Here is a 7,192-nt window from a genome sequence, read left to right as displayed (position 1 = left end):
AGCTGGGACTACATATACAGGCATGAGCCACTCTGCCTGGCTAATTGTTTTTTTTTTGTGTAGAGACAAGGCCGCGCTCTGTTGCCCAGGCTAATCTCAAATTCCGGGGCTCAAGTGATCCTCTCACCTCGGCCTCCCAGAGTGCTGGGATTACAGGTGTGAGCCCCCGCACTTGCTCATTAAGGTTAAATTATAACTGTATTTCTGTCCAGAACCTAGCATGTAATACTTGCTAACCCTGTGAGGATGGCTTCCACATCCTAACCCTAACATTGAACCTTTAGCCGTCATCCCCAACCCAGTACCATCTTCTTTCCCATCCAGTAAATGGCACCACCACTTACCTAATGGCTCAAGTCAAAAACCTAGCCATCATCTATGATTGTTTTTTGCTCATCTACTCAATTTAGTGAGTCATTGGCCTATCTCCAAAAATATATGCCAATCCATCCATTCTTCTGTCTTTACCACCCCATCCTAGTCCAGGCCACCATTACCTACCGCTCAGCTAGACTACAACAGTCTCACCTGCAGTGACATCATTTCACTGAGGCTGCTTACATCTGCATGATTTTAATATTTGTTCCAGAAATTTCTTCCCCCAGGAAGGTAAGAATGTAAACCAGTAAATAACTTCATTATTTCCTTCAGGAACTTCCTGAAAATCAATTTATCTGAACAATAGACTGCTCAAACAGCCCTCTTCTTGGAACAACAGTTTGCTTAACTGGGCAAACCAGTAGCTTGTCAAACAATTGTTTATTCTTCAAGACCCTCCCTTCACCATGTCCTCCAATCCTAAACTGTTATAAATTTTGCCCAATCCCAATCAGATCCCCATATTGAAAGATCTGCCTTGAACTAGACTTCAAACCCTATAAAAATCTTTACACCTGGAAAGTTCTTCCCCAAACCCTCCTCTTCCTAAAGTGGGCACCTTTTCACCCTCTTGTCTCAACAAAAATGTCTCTTCTCTCATCTCCCCCTTTCCTCCCATATAAAATCATCCTCTACCCCATCCCACCTTTATCCTGTTTCTCAGCCCTGTTTGCTTCCTTCATAGCACTTAACCAGAGTTGCACTTATTTTATCTGTTTTCTGTTTTCTTGTATTTTTCTGTTTCTTTTTTTTTGGAGACAGAGTTTCTCTCTGTCACTCTGGCTGGAGTGCAGTGGTGCGATCTCTATTCACCACAACCTCCGCTTCCTGGGCTCAAGCAATTCTCCTGCCTTAGCCTCCTGAGTAGCTGGGATTACAGGCGCACACCACTACCGCCTGGCTAATTTTTTGTACTTTTAGTAAAGATGGAGTTTCCCCATGTTGGCCGGGCTGGTCTTAAACTCCTGGCCTCAAATGATTCACCCACCTTGGCCTCCCAAAATGCTGGGATTACAGGCGTGAGCCACCGTGCCTGGCTTCTTGTATTTTTCCTGCTTCCCTTTAGACTGTAGGCTCTGTGAGGGGGGACCTTGTCTGCTCTAGTCTCCGTTTAATGTCCAGAATACCTGCTGAAGGAAGGACTCTGCTTGGCTTCCGGGAGTGGGGGCTCCGAGGTTTCCCATCTGATTTGCGTGTGGCCATAGCCTGAAACACAGGTGGGGGTTGCGGTGCCCAAATGTGCTGGGTTTCTGATTTTCCCTTTAACCTGCAAGGTTGGAGACAAGGTGTAAAATGCAAATGCCCTTGGGAGAGATAATAAAAGAATTAAATTCACAAAATGGTGTGAATTACTTCCCTCAAGCACCAGAGTGAAAGCTCTGAGAGAAAAAGCAAGAGCCCACGGGTTGAGAACAGGAAGAAGCATAGTGGAATCCTAGTCTCACTGCTCTGCTTCAAGAAGGTCCTGCCTGTCCCCTCACCCACCCCCACCTAACCCAGGGCCATTTTCCCTGCCAAGCTTAGAAAGAGGGTGCTTGTAGGTCGGGTCAGTCACTTCAGGGTAGGCCCAGCCTCATGAGGCTTGTCTGGTACCAACTCTTCATCCTTCTGTCTGAGCAAGTGCTTTTCCAGATGGCTATAGCTAGAAATGTGAGTCAGAGGTGCCCCACTCAGGGAGTCTTGCACCATGGCACAGCCCGTGGGGCTTCTTCTCAAAGGCAAGCACTGCCTTCAGGCTGACCTGAGGTGGGCTTCTACCCAGTTCTACTTGGGCTTTTCTAGGGAGTCACACTCAGGTATGGAGCCAATCAAGAAAGTAACAGATTAAGTCACAGCTGTTTCATTTGTCTATCAGAATCTGACAGTACAAGATCTGGAAGGAAATCAGCCTTCCAGAACAATCTCCTCTAGCTCCCTCTTTGTGCAATAGAGAAGACTGAGGCACAAGGAGGGGGGATAGCTCACTCCAGCCTGCACACTACACACGGGACTCCCTGAAGCTATCAGCCGCTCTGTGAAGACTGGGACAGTTCCTTTCACAGATGAGGAAAAAGATACTCAGAGAGGGGAGGGAAATTTCCCAAGACCACACAGTGAAGGGGCACCATCGGACATCTGAACCCAGGTTTTCTGGCCCTCAGATCCATGCTTTGTCCAGCATACCATGCTGCCTTGCTGCTTGTGGGATTTTCTGGTCCTTGGAATCTGAAACATATAATAAACGGCAGCTGAGTAGTAGTCCATACCCTAGATGCTAGCCTAGACCCTAGAAGTAGAAGCAGCTCTCTGCTTTCCATATGCCAGTCAGCCTCCTGTTTCTTGAGTGACGGACTTTCTCCCAAGGACAGAGGACCCAACCCATACTACCACTCCTTAACACACAGGCACAGAAACACGCAGGGACCCACTCAGTGTGTGGGTTCAGCTAATGTTGGTGACTTGAGTCCTTTTTACACACACACACACGCACACACACTTCTAGAGCTTTTCCACTCCATCTTCACGTGTTCAGCTGCCACAGGAAGTGAGCTTGGGAAGAGGGCTGGAGTAGTCATTCTCACCTCCAGGGCTAGCGCACACTCTCTGTGAATGTAATTATCTGGAGTCCTAAGTGTAGGGCCAGCAATCAGGCCGCATGTCTTCCTGATCTACTTGGAATGGGGGCAATGCAAAGACAGGGCCACTTTCCCCTGCGAGGACACCCACATGCGTGCGAATACACACAATGGTGTTTTTTTTTTCATTCTCTTCTGTCTCTTCCCACAGAGAGGGGCCACTGGGCCTCACCAGAAAAGGCAGGTGATTGAGGGAGGGAGGAAAAGACATGCGGAAGGTGCTTCCCTCCCAGAAGCCTGCGCCATGTAGAAAATCCTGAGGCCATCTCCTCAGTCCTCTTTTCCTCCCCACCTACCACCTGGTTTACAGTGTCCCACACTCACCCCCAAACTTTTTTTAAAGCTCTCTTTCCTGCCTTGAGGAGACCTAGATCCCCATCCTGGGAGGGACTGGCAACAATGAACAAAGGCACCATGGAGTAAAGACAATTAACAATCCAGAAAAGAGGGGAAAGAGAGGCTTTGTTCTGGTCTCCATGGCAACAGCGGGGCGGGGGAGAGGGGAGGATGAAGGAGGAGGAGGAAGAGAAGGGGCATCCAGAGAGGCTGATACTTTCACTTTCCTTTCATCCCTCCCCTCTCCGCCCCTTTGGGTTTCTGCCAGGGATCCCAAAGGAAGCAGGGCTGGGACAGGCCAAGTCTGAAGGCTGAGATTAGAGGTGGGCAACTCCAAGATTCATGCCTTAGCTGAGAACTCACTGGGGAGTTAAGGCTAGACAGGAAGCTCTGGGGACTGAATCAAAGGCATTTGAGCTCTTCCTCCTCCTTTTCCAAAAGACTTACCTTGTGCCCAAGAACTGTACCCAAAGATCAAGTGTCTGCCCTGGATGGACACCTCACGGTCAAAAAACTTGGTCGCTTCTGCATCCCTTCTCATCAGGATGTGGTGAAAAGTGAAGACAGGACTGTCTACACAGCTTGCAGGGTCCGGTACAAAATGAAATGTTCCAAAATTAGTCCATGCGCAGTGGCTCACACCTGTAATCTCAGCACTTTGGGAGGCTGAGATGGGTGGATCACTTGAGGCCAGGAGTTCAAGACCAGCTGGCCAACATGGTGAAACCCCATCTCTACTAAAAATACAAAAATTACCCTGGCATAGTGGCATACACCTGTAGTCCCAGCAACTTGGGAGGCTGAGGAGAAGAATCGCTTGAACCCAAGAGGTGGAGATTGTGCCACTGCATTCGGAAGGAAGGAAGGAAGGAAGGAAGGAAAGAGAAAGAAAGGAAGAAAGATGAAAGAAAGAAAAGAAAAGAGGAAGGGAAGGAGGGAAGGAAGAAAGGAAGGAAGGAAAGAAAGAAGGAAGGAAGAAAGGAAGGGAAAAGAAGGAAATGTTCCAAAATTGTTGAGAATTTCAAGATGGCAAAAGCAGAGCACCAAGTGCAGGGCCCTCTGAGCACAGTGTACAGGTTGTACATCCATAAAGCCAGCCCTGTCAGGAGGAGCTTGGGGCTGGGCTCTGTCTGCCTGTTCAATGTGTGTGTGCGTGCGTGTGTGTACGTGTGTGTGTGTGTGTGAGAGAGCGAGACCTCTCCACTGCACACATTTCTGAGTGTGTGCTATGGTCTAGAAGATGGTGTCCCCTCAAATTCATATGTTGAAACTTAATCCCCACTGGGATCCCATTAAGATGTGGGACCTTGGAGGGGTGATTAGGTCATGAAGGCGGACTCCTCATGAATAAGATCAGTGCCCTTATGAAAGAGGCTTGAGGGAGCTGTTTGCCCCTTCAGCCATGTGGAGGACACAGATGGTGCCAGCTCTGAAGACTGGGCCCTCCTAAGAACCTGAATCTGCCAGCATCTTGATCTCAGACTTTCTGGCTTCTAGAATTTTGAGCAATACATTTCTGTTGTTTATAAATTACCTAGTCTAAGGCCGGGCGCAGTGGCTCAAGCCTGTAATCCCAGCACTTTGGGAGGCCGAGACGGGCGGATCACGAGGTCAGGAGATCAAGACCTTCCTGGCTAACACGGTGAAACCCCGTCTCTACTAAAAATACAAAAACTAGCCGGGCGAGGTGGCGGGCGCCTGTAGTCCCAGCTACTCCGGAGGCTGAGGCAGGAGAATGGCGTAAACCCGGGAGGCAGAGCTTGCAGTGAGCTGAGATCCGGCCGCTGCACTCCAGTCCGGGCGACAGAGCGAGACTCCGCCTCAAAAAAAAAATAAAAATAAAAATAAATTAAAAAAAATTAAATTACCTAGTCTAAGGTATTTTGTTAACAGCCTAAATGGATTAAGACATTCACTTTTGGAGCAAGAGATAAACCAAGTACAGAAAACCCATTCCCAAGAGCAGGGCGTTCTGGTAACCAGTGGTGACCAGCTATCCCAGGCTTCCCTGTTTGGAAAAGGCAGAAGACGGTGAGATGTACAAAGCTCCAAAATCCTGCTGAAGAACTATCAGGATTTCTATCCTAGGGGATTTAGAAAACACCTTCAATCTCACAAGGTGTTGCTCCCAGGAGCAGAAGCTTCTTGGCATGAGCAGCCAAGCACATCAGGCCTGGCCTCATGGGTGGGCCTCTTCATTAGCCACAGGAGAACAGACCTCCAGAATATTTCTTGCTCTCAGCAAACCTAACATCATAAGAGAAAATGGGTTAGGGACTCTAGAGACCTGTCCTTCTAGGGCTCAACCTTCTGCCCTGTGGGTCCAAGTGAAATAAAAAATATTACTCAGAAACGAAAATCAAGGGGGAAAAAAAGTCAATTGTGTCGGAGGCCCCAAATCAGGCAAGAAAGAGGTCAAAGATCCTGCTTTCTGCCCTCACCTCTCTGTCCAAAGGGATCCTCCCAGGGACTTCTTACAGGGTTGCTGTTACGGGCTGAATTCTGTCCTCCTCTCCTCCTCAAATTCACATGTTCTAACTCCCAGCACCTTAGAATGTGACCGTATTTGGAGACAGGGTCTTTTTTTTTTTTTGAGACGAAGTCTCGCTCTATGGCCCAGGCTGGAGTGCAGTGGCCGGATCTCAGCTCACTGCAAGCTCCGCCTCCCGGATTTACACCATTCTCCGGCCTCAGCCTCCCGAGTAGCTGGGACTACAGGCACCCGCCACCTCGCCCGGCTAGCTTTTTGTATTTTTTTTCAGTAGAGATGGGGTTTCACCGTGTTAGCCAGGATGGTCTCCATCTCCTGACCTCGTGATCCGCCCGTCTCGGCCTCCCAAAGTGCTGGAATTACAGACTTGAGCCACCGCGCTTGGCCTGGAGACAGGGTCTTTACAGAGGTAATTAAATTAAAATCGGATCGTGAGAGTGGGTCCAAATCCAATGTGATTCGTGTCCTTATAAGATGATATTTGGATGCAGGGACATACAAAGAGATTCTGATGCGAAGAGTCACGGACAGAAGACAGTCATGTACCAGCTAAGCAGAGAGGCCTGGAACAGGTATCTCCCCCAGAAAGAACCAACCTGCTTACACCTTGACCATGGATTTCTACTCTCTAGAATGTGAGAAAATAAATTTCTGTTGTTTAAGCCACCCTGTCTATAACAGTTTGTTAGGGGAACCCTAGCAAATTAATATATAGAGACTTAGATGCTGGGAGGTCTGCATAGCCTTAGGTTGCCTGGACTCAAAGAATGCATCTGAATGAGGGATATGTTTGTACTTATATTGCAGCATTATTTTAACTTGAAGCAAGATTGATCTATTACTCCCTTCCCTCATAGCTCAGTCTTTTAAATTTTTTATTTCTTTTGGTATTGGTTGAATACATTTTATTGTTTTAATCCCTTTAGTCTTTTTATCTTTCTGGTTTTAATGATTTTACTTATCTCAGTCATTTTTAATCTCTGTTTTGTCTTTCTTCTAGCTATTTTATACTATTTTCTTTGATCTAATCTTATCTTCTAGATTTATTGTTATTGTATTATCTTTTTATTCCGCATATTTTATTTCTAACCTTTGCCTTGTCATGTCTTTGTTCTGTCTTTTAATTTCTTTTTAGCTTATTTGGTTTATTTTTAGTTCATATTATCACTTTATTGCCTGCTGCCCTCTTTTTTTTTTTAACTGTTTTTACCATCTTTTTTATTTCTTCTTAGTTTACTTTATCTTTTTATTGACTGTTGTATTAGCTTCCATTTTTTACTGTTTTCAATTCTCTCTGCTTATTAAATGCAGAGGCTGGAAACACAGCCCTCAGGGGAGAGCTTTGAGGCTAACCCAGGCCCCAAGTGGAGGA

The 7,192-nt window shown here is 47.0% G+C and overlaps 1 long non-coding RNA gene across 1 annotated transcript in view; it reads left to right on the top strand.

The window, feature by feature from the left end:
• The window catches only part of LOC111522801, an 11,487-nt gene extending 5,071 nt beyond the window's left edge, over positions 1–6,416 (top strand). The window contains exon 3 of the long non-coding RNA XR_002725330.1: positions 6,312–6,416. This is a non-coding gene — a long non-coding RNA (uncharacterized LOC111522801). The remainder of the gene's footprint in view (positions 1–6,311) is intronic.
• Positions 6,417–7,192: the final 776 nt, after the last annotated feature.

Source organism: Piliocolobus tephrosceles, chromosome 1 (assembly GCF_002776525.5).
Source record: "Piliocolobus tephrosceles isolate RC106 chromosome 1, ASM277652v3, whole genome shotgun sequence".
NCBI lineage: Eukaryota > Metazoa > Chordata > Mammalia > Primates > Cercopithecidae > Piliocolobus > Piliocolobus tephrosceles.
Note: the sequence above shows the minus strand (reverse complement) of the source record. Positions and strands in the feature narration are given on the sequence as shown.